The 13,706-nt window shown below is 36.7% G+C and overlaps 1 long non-coding RNA gene across 2 annotated transcripts in view; it reads left to right on the forward strand.

Moving 5' to 3' along the window:
- LOC118160562 overlaps nt 1-13,706 on the forward strand; it is a 66,456-nt gene that overhangs the window by 23,452 nt on the left and 29,298 nt on the right. For both annotated transcript variants that reach the window (XR_004747569.1, XR_004747568.1), the window contains exon 4: nt 3,862-3,941. This is a non-coding gene — a long non-coding RNA (uncharacterized LOC118160562). The remainder of the gene's footprint in view (nt 1-3,861; nt 3,942-13,706) is intronic.

Here is a 13,706-nt window from a genome sequence, read left to right on the forward strand (position 1 = left end):
TAAAGCAGACCTTAGACGCCAAAATTTTTCTCCCCTACTTTCTCATTCCTCTGAAGCTATTTGTGTATTCTTTAGTGCTAGCCTTGGTCCAAGAGTAGGACTTGCCGATTTTATGGTAACATGAATAAGATGACTGGCCTTCTGCTTTATACAACTACAAAAAGAAAATCAATTCTTCATAATACACTTTCATATTCTTTAAGAGCTTTTGGAGTGGACATGGTACTTTAACCTCTTAAAATAAATTATTGGGCACTTAGGTTTGTATTTGCCTAAGAATATCTATTTAGTTTTCATGCTGATAAGCCCAGCTCCCATTATGTTTTTTCTCTTGAGCAAATATATTGAGAGTATTAATGCTGTCTGTGTGATCTCAAGGCTGTTATTTAACAAAGACTTCTAATAGTCAAACTTATCCAAATACAACAAAAGTAGATGAAATGGTCAGCTTTTCCATTTAAGAAATGAATTAATTTTAAAAAAGCATCTATAAGTTAGACAAGTACAACCCACATTCTGTTGTTTTTTTCTTATAGCTTGGTCACTCATTTATATCATCTTTTGATTGATTTGTTGTTTACTTGCAGCTGAAGTATGTTTTCAAATCTCGTATAGGTTTAATCTTGTGTTCAAAATCACGTTTGACTGACAGTAATAATTTGTAAGCATTGCTCACAAAAACATCTGTTCATCTTTAAGACCTTTTTAGCTTTAAATATATATATTTTATTATTTTCATTTTAAATGAATTTAAGTGCTTTCATACGAAGATAGACTATCAAAATTAATGTATAAAATTTATTATCTTGGAGTACAACAATAAGATCTTTTGTGTTCAATATATGGAAGAAAAATACATGTGAGATCATCTTTTACAAATAAACACATCAATACAAAGATGAGGAATATAAATAAGCACAAAACAGTTTTTTGCTTAGCATGCAATATGTTCTAATACATAAAATGCTATGAAATGTACCCACATTTAGAAAAAGAAAATCTGATAGTGAAGGCATTCCCAACCCCCCCCCAAAAAAACAGAAACAGATGGAGTTGCAGTTTCTAGCTCTTACAAATGTACAATTACTTCTGAAATTTTCTGCATCAGCTACGCAATCTGAAAATAATTACATATCTTCTTTTTTTCCTGTCTTGTCTGAGAAAGTCCTAATTATGACTCTGCTAGAGTTTGGATGCATCTTATAATAATTCGTTTTCTTTGTTTTTATTGTCTTTTCCATTATATGGTGTTCTGTAACATTGCTGTGTGGTTTCTGTTCAAAGAGTAAAGGTTTATTCTTTCTTACTCACAAATAGCCCTGTTTTTAAGACAACTACTTGTCACTGACAACCAGATCTTCCAGTCTCCAAAGATTCCCTGAGTGCTCCCATAAACCCAAAATCTGTGATGTCCTGTACACTCTATCTTGAATGTAAACCCTGAAAAGCTGAACACGCTGAGTATGTGTGTGGCTCTTTTACATGCTCAGTGGCTCTGTTTTTGCTAAAGCTAAAGCCATGTACCTCTGCTGGGCCTGTTCCTGGTTCTGCTGTGTACATGCACAGGTACCGAGAACCCTAACATGGGATTGGCTCAGACAGAGGCATAGAGAAGAGACCTACCAGCAATGACTGAAGATTGAGTAAGGGATTACTTGCAAGCATCTCACCTGTACAACTCCATGTTACCTTTTCAAAACAAAGGCAAATATTCAGGTAAATATATATTTAGCTTTTTTACCATACTCTAGTGTGGTGAAGTCTAAATGAACCCTTGAAATACCAAGTTAGACTTTTTTCCTTTGCTTCCTCCCCCATGCTTTTTCATTTGCAATACATATTTATTTGCCTTATAAACCTCTCCTGATACATTTTAAATACAGTAATAAGAGAATACGTAGTCATGTTCAGACACTTCACTTCAGGGAAAAGTACAAAAGGAGTCAGGGAAAAGGGTGTAACTTAGCCAAAATTAAGCACCCTGCTAATTTCAGTTGGAATTGAACACCGGTGAAAGCATCTGCACTGATTTATCACCCACCTGGTACAAGGGGCTGAAGGGAAGTAGATCACCAGCCATTTCACTGTTGCTGGGTTTGTTGGTGTAGGGCTGGTTCTTCCCTTTCTGGCTGCTGCTTGAGGAAAAAGGTTGGTTTTAGGTTCTGTGCAGATTGGTTACAATATAATCACTTACTAAATTTAAGTAAATAATCATTTATGTATTTATGCTGGCAGCTTTGAAAATAGTCTTCTGTATTTTTTTTTTTTTAATGTAGAAAGGGAAAATAACTCAGATGCAATTGTGATTTAAAGAATTTTTGGTTTGGGGTTTCTAATATCTCACTTTTTTAATTCATTGTATCCCAAAATATGTTTTAGAAATATATGTATATTTATCTTACTGTTTTTATGTCTCTTTTTAGTTGTTGTTAGAATGTAACAGGCATTGAATATTACATTGGCTGGTACAATAAAGCATAAAGTTACTAGTCTATTGACAAAATTGTGACATCAATCAGAAAATCATAGCATAAGCTTACAGAAAGAAAAAAAAGAAATAAGGCCAGTTTCATAATTGTACTTAAGTTTAGAAGAACTCAAAAAGCGTAGGGCTAAATTCACCTAAGGTTTTTAGTACTACATTAACAGTGAGCGTTGTGATCAGGTATTTAATGTATTCTGAAGGTCTGAACAGTGTGCCTGTGTCATAGACTGTGGTGATCTGACAGGTTACAAAGAACTTAAAAATTCTACTTTTTCTTTGCACTACCCCTTCCCTGCTTCCCATTTTCTCTATAAAGAATGCTTCCACTGTTCTCAGCTCTTGCAGTGATTCATGTTGCTTGTTTGCCTGCTCGAGGGTTGCTTCCATCCAGTGCTGAAACTGGACTTAAAATCTCCTGAGATTTTAAGCTGAGCATGGGGTTTACTAGCCCAAACTTTAACAGCATAGAATCAGTGTTATTTAATATTAAACTAAATAAAAAAGTTTAGAATTTGGAAACAAGTTATCAAAACTTGGAAAACAAAACAAAACAAAAAAAACCCTACCTTTGTGCTTAGAAGGGCATTTGGTTTCTAAGCTATCGTTTAGGGACTTTTCATCTAGAAGCTGGATGAGGCTGTCAGCAGATGGATGGAGAGGTGTTCAAAAGAACTCTTTCCCACCATCTTTTTGTGTGTATCTTAGTTCTTTGAATGTAATAGACAGATATATCTTTTCCCAAGCTTTTTCCAGGGCATTCAGATAATTTCCAAATGCCTTCTGAAGGCATTGGAGGGAAGGAAGTATGTGTAGGAATGGCGTGCTATTTTTGCAAGCTGGCAAAACGAGTTCTCTTACACAAGAACATTGCCTTCCTACATGAAAGGTATTACTGAGCAGTACACCTTTTGTTCAGGGAAAGTATCTCAGTCATGTAGTTTTGTTATCCATATTTAAGAGAAATTTCACATCAGAGATTTGTAACTCTATTGGTGTCGTTTGGTGAATGCATCTCAAAGGTCAGGGTACGTTTGGGGGGTGTAATAAGCAAACAAAAAAATGGTTTCTTTCCAGCAGATGACAATGGCCGGAGTTCAGCTGATATTTTTAGTAGACCCAGGTAAGGTAATTTATAGTGTTGGGATGCTTTAATTTGTTTATTAGGAGAATATGGTTGTTGTGCAAACTATAGAAACCAGAGTAATATTATATTCTTTCTTTTTCTTTCCTTTATTCTCTTTTTACCTAAATCAATTGTCTTTAACTATATATCTAAATTAAATGAAAGATCAATAAACAATAATGTTCCTGCTTTTAAACAGCATAACATTTCCTGTGAAGTAGTAATGAAAACAATTACTTTCTTCTTTCTTTAGGGAAAAATAACACCACACCAAACAAACAAAAAGTCCAAATAGACCTCTAGAATGATTTCAGATGATGATTAATTGTGAAGGTAAGAAGATTAATTTCTTTATTCTGATTTGTTTCTTGCGATAAGTATATCACGTAGTGCCCCCATTCCCACTTACCCCCTCACCCCCACCCTCCCCCAAAAAATGCATTTTAGAAATAGTGATGCTGTGTCTTAGACTTTTTACTAACAAGATGTTGTATTACCTTCAAGAAACAGTTATGTACTGTTTGTTTGTTTTTAAGATTAAATTCTCTTAAGAAATAAATTTGAAAAAGTCTCTAAACATTCAATTCTGGAGAAAAATGTAAATTTTGTTGATGTAGAGTTTATTGAATATTCTATGATACTTTGCTGTAATAACTCCTTTGCTGATAATACATCAAGGAATATATAATGCACTTTACAGCTCAGCATGGATTTTCAGCTTAATGACTTTCTTCTGGTTATGAGACTGTCTTTTTCAGAAATGATTTATTTAGAAACATAGTAATTTCTTGGCTTTTAATTCACTTTTGAGTTACTATAGGGGAATGAAGCATCATGAGAAGCTTCAGATATGTAAGATGAGGCTGAATACTCCTTGTGCTTTTTCTATGTTACTCAAATGCATTTACTGTGTAAGGCTTTTTATCCAGCTTATTTGCAACACATAAATATAACTGTTGCATGTTACAACTATGTTTCCTTGAACAATAACGTACTTAGATAATCTGCTGAAAATCACATGAAATGAAAGAGAAGGGAGAGTCTGCAGAACATGTCTAACTACTGACCAAATACAAAGTAGAGAGTACATGGGGCTTGGTTCAGCACCCCTGAAAAATATAAATTGCATCCACTTGAAAAGCTTATTGCATTTCTTATTCAGTTGATTTCTAAGACATAAATGGATCTTGTCACTTCTCTAAAATGACTAGAGGGATGAAAGGGATGTTTGGTATACCACCTCTGAGAGTTCCTCGCCAGTGTCCAAATTTCATTTGGGTGATATTCAGAAGACTTCTGTTCTTCTGTCAGCTTGGAAAACTGGGGCTCAGGACATACTGTGCTGGGGCAGTCTCTAGATGATCTCATAAGAGTTAAGTGGAATTTCAAATATGAGATTGTCTCAGAAGTAACTGTATATATATCTCTCTAAAAAATTGCAGTGAATGCTGTGCTTCTTGGCAGAGAAAGAACTACTATCTTTGCTACAGAAATGAGTTTATGAGATGTTTCACTAAGCCCAGTTTTAGTGGTAATTCTGAGTTTAAACATGTAATTAACTCTGACTTGATAGTTTAAACATCTACCAGTAAAAGGAAGCCCTGGGTCAGGTGAAATGTATTTGCAAACTCCAACCTGCTCTGTGGTTAGCAGTCAAACCAGCTGCTGCACGCAGAGTGCCCTGCAGTGGTGGCCCAAACAGCACAGTGTGCTTTATGGGGTCATCCTTGAGGCCATCTACAGGAATGCACAGTGTTAAGCACTTGGAGCTTTTTGCTTCAGGTGTTAAGTATGTACAGTAACCTTGATCTATCAACTTCTCATATGGATATGTGCAAGTTAAGATAGTTCTGTGTATATCAAAAATTGGGCATTAACTGAGGTAGTCTTCACACAAAGCACTGCTTTTAGAAGTACACACCTGAGAATGGAAATGAAAATTTGAGTTATCCCCACTTATAGGAGAGTCATGGTTAAGGTTTTGTTCATTTTGTCTTTTGAGCCTAGCCTCCTTGTCATTCTTTAAATTGTTTTTGTTTCTCATTTTCTCATAGTTGCAGCTGTCAAATCTTTGCTGCTACCTTTCTTACTATATATTCAAAAAATGAGGTGACAGTTTAAAATAGAGGTTGCTTTCTTGTGGACGGCAGCAGGGGCAACCCTGTATTAGCAGTGCATGTACATTCTATTTGAATGCACTTAAAGGTTTCTCTGACACTATTGTTGTGAACTTCAGAGACTGATCTAGCCTTCTGTGTTTGCCAAAAATGAGGCAATTAAAATGTTCTTATGAACAACTAGGGTAAGCTTTCTGTCTTGAGCGTTTGTGGCCTAGAAATCAAGGATACAAGTTATTAATGAAATGAATCATTAGACAGTAGTCTCCCATGAATTTTAAATGGAGTTCTCATGGGTAATAGGGTTTGAAGTGACTCATTGACTTATCAAGAAAAATGTAAGGTGCTTTAGCAGAGAATTAGCTTAATAAAAGAATTAAAGTTCTAAGTACGCCTCTCCAGAGTTAGTGTTAGCAGTCTTGTTTCATTTATGTTCCCACAGTTTATATTGCTATTCAAAGCTGACACTGTTACCATCAAGTTCCAAACTGGGTAGTGGTACTATATTTCACCAAAGTAAATTTTCCCTCACTTTTCACATGTGGTCTAAGCATTGCTCATCTTATTTCAGTAAGTGGGTTGACTGCTGAGGCTTCTTTATCCTCTCTGTATAGGGAAAGTCCTAAAGAAGTCTCAAACACGAAGTAAAAGAAAGAGGATGTGGCCCAGAGGATCTGTCCTCAGGAGAAAAGCAAGTAGGACTTGTCTTATAAAATTCATCTTCACTTCTCTTTTCTGACAGGTAACCTTGTTTGTTGATAACACTCATATTTCGTGTGATGCAACTTCATTTCTGCATCAGGTGTCATAATCTATCTGTAAACTTTTATTATTATTATAATTGATAATAACTCCATACAAAACTTAGTTCAAAGTGTTAAAGAACTGTAGTACAGAGATATTTTGAAGGGAACAAGAACAAATGTGTCCTTACTGCATTCTGAAATCTTGTTATTGCCATCATATACTCCTTTCATTACCACTGAATTTTACCATCATATTGCACAGAATTCCTTAAGAATATTTTGCCTACTCCTTTTATATAAGACTGTACACACATAAATGCATAGCAGTGTATAAAAAAGAAAACTCTGAAATAAAATGTTTGCACTCATTTTCTTTTTTTTTATTCAGATTCTTCTAATAAGAAACTTGAAATCTTGTGAATTGAAAATGCAGTGCGTATTAAATGAATAGGTATATAAACTCTTCACCTGGACAACTGCATTGTTGTAACCTGTGTGTACTGCTTCATGTTTCACGTTCCTAATTCATGTTCAGTTCCTGCAGTGTCTTTCATACGGGAAGTGACTGATGGACTTAAGAAAACCAAGCAAATGAGTTGTTGATGTAAAAACTTATTTTGAGGATTTATGGGATATCATTGGATTTTACATCTTAGCTAAATCTTATGAGAATAAATGTAGTTTGTGATCATAAGTAATTACAGAGAGCAGCAGAACACCAGAAACTGCCATTTGCCTTTTCAGCTCTGAGAATCAAAATTTCCAACACAAGGCACTATACAAAAAATGGCTTTGCTGATGAATTTGAACAGAACTACTGCGGAGTCCTGCAGCCAGTTAGGTTAATCAGAAAAAATGTTATTACCTTTTTCCCCAAGGATGCCATTAATTTAACACTGGCAAGCTATCATTAGGGCTATGTGAAATGACTAATTTTCCCTCAGGAGGTGCTCACATATGAGGCTTGGGGTTTTCCATGAGGATTCACAAGTCTATGTGAATCATAGGTGAGATTTGTTGCTGCAAGTGCTAGGAAAAAGCTGCACATGGATTGTTGCTTTTGCTTGTAATGTTGTGACCTTTGAAGCACTTCATGCAGCATCAGAATTAAATCTCCAAAACTAACTGTAGAGAGAGAAAGAATCTAACACCTTTATGTTTCCAAAAATGCTACCTTTTCAGAAGACCCTATGTCTTTTTAATGATCTTGGTCAAGTTGAGGACATATTTTGGTTAAGACAAACACCCCTCCCCACCCCCAGCCAAACAACAACAACAAGCTATAAGGAAATATAAGGAAAAAGGAGATGATCTTTCACTGGAACTTAGAGCTCTGTCTCTAGAGAATGAACTTCTGATTTCTGTTTTTCTTCAGCATTCATTATACTATTTTTTCCTGTCTTGTACACAGAGTACATGCATATATATACAACTTTTTTAAAGACTCGTCTCAATAGAAATTCAACTGATGCAGCTGAATTAGTAGACTAATGTCTAAAGTTTTGCTTAGTTGAGATGGCATTGCAGTGTTCTTTTGTTTTTACTCTATCTGCAGGCAGTATAAAGGGCAAGCAGCAATACTTTGGCTGCACACTGGATGTTAGTAGTTTCCCTTCCCTTGCTACTTTTCTATCATGTGTAGCAGTCAAAACAGCTATTGCGCTCTGAGTCTCCAAATTATTTTGTACTATTCTTGTGAAACAGATTGGCTTATACACTTGAATAATTCTATTCTTTGTCAGGAAACTCAGTTTTGTGACATTTGGGAAGTTATTTCAACTTCTTATTCCTCTTGATCTCTCTGTTCTTCTAATATTTGTTTATTTTCTAAAATATCTAAAACAGGAGCTATTGTCACGTGTGTTCAACATCATAGCCAAGTATTCCTGGATAATAGCTATATCCTTGCAGAATGTAGATATTACCAATGAAAAATACTTCAATTCATACATTTTCATGCCTTCCCTAGCTCTTTTGTGTATTTAACTTACATGAACAAACTCGTATCTGAATGTCCTCTTATACATATTCCTGTGTTCCAGCTCTTCCGTCTCAACAGAGACCTCTTTAAGTGTGTTATGTCTGCTTCCTTCTGCTTTAGTAATTATTATAAAACGTTGCCTTTGCTAGAGATGACTATTGGACTACTTCCCCTCTTCACAGGTGTCAGAGCATTATTTCCATAGCTAAAGGAAGGATGTGGCTGTGGTGTTATATTTCCTCTGCATACAGATTTTCTTGAAGATGTTGCCAAGATGGCAATCTGCCATGGAGCTGATGAACAAGTGATTACCCTAAACTAGTACAGCACCACCCTGCCTTACTAATATTCTGGGTTTTCAAATCTAATGTACATGTAGCTACATTGTTTCTTATATGATGTGAGGGCTTGGGGTGTAGGGAGGTGGTAGAGGGAGGAGATAGAAGTGTGTTTTCGTTGTGTTTTTTGTTTTGTTTTGTTTTCTGCTTTTAACCTTACACCTTTTGTCTTCTCATGTTGTAAAGCTTGCCCAACTTGCATGTAACAGTCACTTCATGCAAAAACAATTGCAGAAGAATGAGAAGGGCCACAACATAAATTGCTAACGTACCTGACAAATATTATATAACAGTATTTGAGGACCTTTAGTTGCATTGATGTTGTGTTCACAACCCATAATTCTACATAGCAAAGAAATCCCACCAAATGCTTTCTAGAATTTGAGTGTGGGTAAATGACACTGTGAACCAATGACTGGAAATTCACCTCATGATGGAGTTATAAATAATAAAATATTAAGGACAACCTTTTTTTCCTGAATATGTATATATATATATGTAAAGCAATGTAAGTGAAGTAAGTTATATACTCATTGAAGTGAAGAATATTGAGTATAAATAATTTTTTACACATGACATGGAATATGTAGTTGTAAATGTTGCAATCCAGCTTGAGGTAATATTAAAAAATATAATTTCTGTGGGGCTACATAAATACATTTTGCATACTTAGATAGAGACAGAATTAGACTTTCTTGCTTAAGCTTCACAAAATACCTGCAAAAGTCAAACAGGAGTTTAAATGAAAACTTTGAGTGATTAAGATTTTGCAGACTTTGAGTTTCTGTTTTCAGCACCAAAGGACTGATTGCTGCCATTCCTCTTGATAAATTTATTTCACATTCAGTAGCAGTACTAGACCATTTAATGTGAATCTGAAATTCTCCTGGGAGAGTGGCAAAATGGAATTTAATGAAGTTTCTTGAACTTTAATGGGATTATGAATCCTGTATAATCTTTTCCAACTACTTCTTGCAAACATGTGCTACTTGCTAACACTTGCAAAAGCTTCTCTGCTTTTGTCTGGAAAAAAAGATTAAAAAAAGCTCAATGGCAGGTACAAATTCCTCGAAGAAAGGAAAGATGTTCTTTAAAATAATTTACAATAAGAGGCAAACCCCACAAATTTCTCAACTGATATGAATTCTATTTGAAAGTTCACTCTGAATAATTTCACATTATTCAAGTCTTTTGGATATTGTTATTCAAGTCACTCCCTATGTTACTTGCCTACGTTTCTCCAGTGACAGCTGTTTCTTGCAATTACATGTGATTTCCAGCCCCCCCCCCCCCCCCCCAGCCCCCCGGCCCCTTTATCCCCCTAGAAAGAATGATGAAGTAGAGAACCTTTTGATTAAAGCCCTGCTTAGCATAGTGGAAGAGAAAGGGCACTTGTGGAAGCTGATCCAGGGGGACCGAGGGCTTATAAAACCTTAGAAAAGGAGCCTGGAGAGAGGGTGGAGGTCACTTGGTCTCCCCTCTGCTACATGCAGGAAGACAAGGGGAATGGGAGACCTCTGTGTGGCAAGACCCTGTGCCAGAGCACCTCAGGAGCCCATCCACCACCTGGGTCTTCGCCTTCCTGCCCTGGTCTCTCTCAACACTATATGGTCACACACATGCTTCCAAGGAAGGCAGATACTGAAGCTCTGGCTCCTATCTCCTGGCTGCTACACAGTGAGTAGGGGCAGGGTGAGGGGAAACCTGCCTCCTGCCTGTCCCCAGTGCAATTCCCAGGGTGGGGCCCACAAGTGCCGCTGTCTCATCACCCAGGTGGTCACTCCTGGCAGCCCCAAAAGACCACACTGACAATTAGTGCCCATAGGGACCGCAGTACTGGGTGTTGTGAGGTCAGGATGATGCCTGTTTACTTCCACCTAGCTGGAAATCAAGAAGATTTTATATTTATTTTCTTGAATTGGAAATAGATTTCATATGTAAGAACCTCCCTACAGTGGAAGGTTGCCCTTGGGATGGCATCAATTTCTAAACCACATGTACCAGAGGTCTTGTGGAAAGACATTGTGTCCTTCAGGTTAGTCTGTGTATTTGCATTTGACCAAAGTGTGTAGATTGTGTGGTGGATTGCATATACCAGTGGAAACAAAGAAAAGTATTGAAATAAAAGATCTGATTTTTAAAATCATGCACCTCATTCCTGTGACAGTGTTGCTTTCTGTCATGGTTTTAGCTGGGATAGAGTTAATTGTAGAGGCTTGTATGATGCTGTATTTGGGACTTTTGATGAAAACAGCGGTGATAACCCATCGATGTTTAAGTTGGGACAGAGCAGTGCTCACGCAGAGCCAAGGCCGTCCCAGCTCCTGGTGCTGCCCTGCCAGTGAGGAGGCTGGGGGTGCACCAGGAGTTGTGAGGGGACACAGCCAGGACAGCTGGCCCGGGCTGCCCATAGGGATGTCCCACACCACGTGGTGTTGCGCTGAACAATAAATATGGGGTAAAGGAGCAGGAAGGGGGGATGTTCGGAGCGATGGCGTTTGTCTTCCCGAGAAACCATCCCACATGCTGAGCCCTGCTTTCCAGGAAGTGGCTGACACCTACCTGCCAGAGGGAAGCAGCAAAGGAATTCCTTCTGCCTTGCTTGTCCATGTGGTTTTTGCTTTACCTTGTGCACGGTTTTTATCTGAACCCATGAGTTCTCCCACTTTTTACCTTTTCGATTCTCCCCCCCATTCCACCTGGGGAGAGCGAGTGAGTGGCTGTGTGGTGCTGAGCTGCCCACTGGGGTAAAACAACAACACTTTCCATTCTGTAGAGGTAGTCCCTATGTTATTTAAGAAATAGGAGAGCCAAACCAACGTAGAGAATTCCTATCTGTCTGGAGTTAATAAATAAGCCTAGAGGCTGGATCAGCATGTATTTAAATAATTAAAATAACTCTATGTTTAATTAGACAAATCTCTGAATATGTTTTACTATAGAATTTTGGTCTTTTGTCTTTAAAATATAAATTGACTTAGAGGATACTGTTTTAAAAGGTAAGCACATCTGGGGATAAAACTGAAAGGCTTAGGCTTCTTTGTTTAAAATTATTTCTCAAAAACTAACAAATATATTGCTAAATCAAGTCAGATTAATAACGGCACATCTCTTTGTATTTTTGATCGTTGCAGATGGCACTGATAACCATGAAAAATAAAAAATTGTGTGGTGTTTCCGTTGTGTATAATAGGTAATCTGATTCATTATCTAACTATATTGTGAACCCTACAAATTTTGCATTCTAAGAAAATACTGGAATTCTAGTTTTTTTTTTTTGTTGTTGTTTGTTTGTTTGTTTTTTTCCTCAAGAAGGATTAAGCTGTGGGTAGCTATGCATTAAACAGTTAATCATAAACAGACCGTCTGTGATATATTACTGAGAGCATACTAAACAAATTGGGTATTGTATAGGTACTACCTTGTGAAAACCTTGGCATTAATGTCATCTGATAAATGCCCCTATAGCTTGCTGATTTCCAGTCACAGGCGATGAAAGCATACTGCTTGGTTCAGAGACAAACACTGCAGACCCAACGATATTTTATCTTAATTTAAACCTTAATCCATTTAAATAGAATCTGCACTGTAATAGTAGTGTTAAATCACAGAAACGGGAATAGTGTTAACAGCAGGACATTATCTTTTATTGAGGGCAAGCAGCAGGGTTGCTGCTAATGAGGACATCATCAATTTATCAGTTAAAGGTCAATCTAAAAGGATTTCTGCCCTCTGCCCGCCCCCCGCCCCCCACGTTTTTTGCTCTGTACTGTTGCTGTCTGGACCCTGAATCATTTTTATCAATCATTCCATGCTATGACAGGAGACATCTTAATGCAATGTCTGCATAATGTTTACAAGAAGTACAGGTTTGTCTAGCTGGGAAATACCACTTTCGTGCTTTTCTCATCATTTACCATGTTCCTAAAATATTTCCTAGTACCTTTTTTTTTTTTTTGAAATGTTACAGTTTAATATTTCTGTCCTGCCATGTTTCCTTAAGTTGGCTGCTTTTAAATGTTGCAAGAAAGAAATATTTGATGGCGTGAATTTATTGGTGACTGTTTTATTTTATTGGAGTAAGTCATGTAAAAGGATTCAGTATCCTTCACTTATTATGTGGCTATCAAAGACAAGAGTTTCCTAATTCAATATTGAAAATTACTGATGCATATCTTCAAAAGGCTTCTTGCTTTCAAAAATATGAAATAAATGAGATATAACACTTTTTTTTTTTTTCTTTTACAGTGGTAGTGTAAAGATTAGAGCAATTGAATCATAAGTTATTCTATAGTAAAATCAAATTTAGATTTTATCATAAGATTTTAATTATTTTCCCCTTCCCAAGCTTGTGCCAGTTATTAGCTACAAGATGGCAACCAGAAAGCAATTTTATGATGTTTCTTTAGTGGAGCTGTCAATCTCATATGATCCCTTTTCACAGTTCTTGCTGTCTGGTGGGTTTTTGCACTTACAAGGAATGAGACCTTGAGAATCAACTACAAGAAACAGTATGCTTTCTTGCACCTAATTGGGAAAATGTTATTCTGTTTGAAGTTACAAATCATCTAGTTACTTGTAATTTCATTCTCTCTGAACATAAGGCACTTGGTAATGGTGATTTTTTTATATTTTGTTTTAATCCATTAGAAGCTTAAGCCTTCATACTGATTCTTGTCATTTTTTTCATCTTTAATTCACCATATATGGATTTATAGTTTAGAGACAGCAATTTAAAAACACTGACAAGAAGACTGCAAGTTATTTTACTCTTCCCACCAATTCAGAATATTTTTTTTTTGTCTAAACAGGCCACCATTGCATGCAGTGTTATGCAGTTTTAATGCTATGATTGTCATGATTATCCCTCGGAGTCCCTCTCGTTGATAGCACCTCTGCGATGCCAGATCTCCAAG

This window comes from Oxyura jamaicensis, chromosome 1 (assembly GCF_011077185.1).
Source record: "Oxyura jamaicensis isolate SHBP4307 breed ruddy duck chromosome 1, BPBGC_Ojam_1.0, whole genome shotgun sequence".
NCBI classification, from domain to species: domain Eukaryota; kingdom Metazoa; phylum Chordata; class Aves; order Anseriformes; family Anatidae; genus Oxyura; species Oxyura jamaicensis.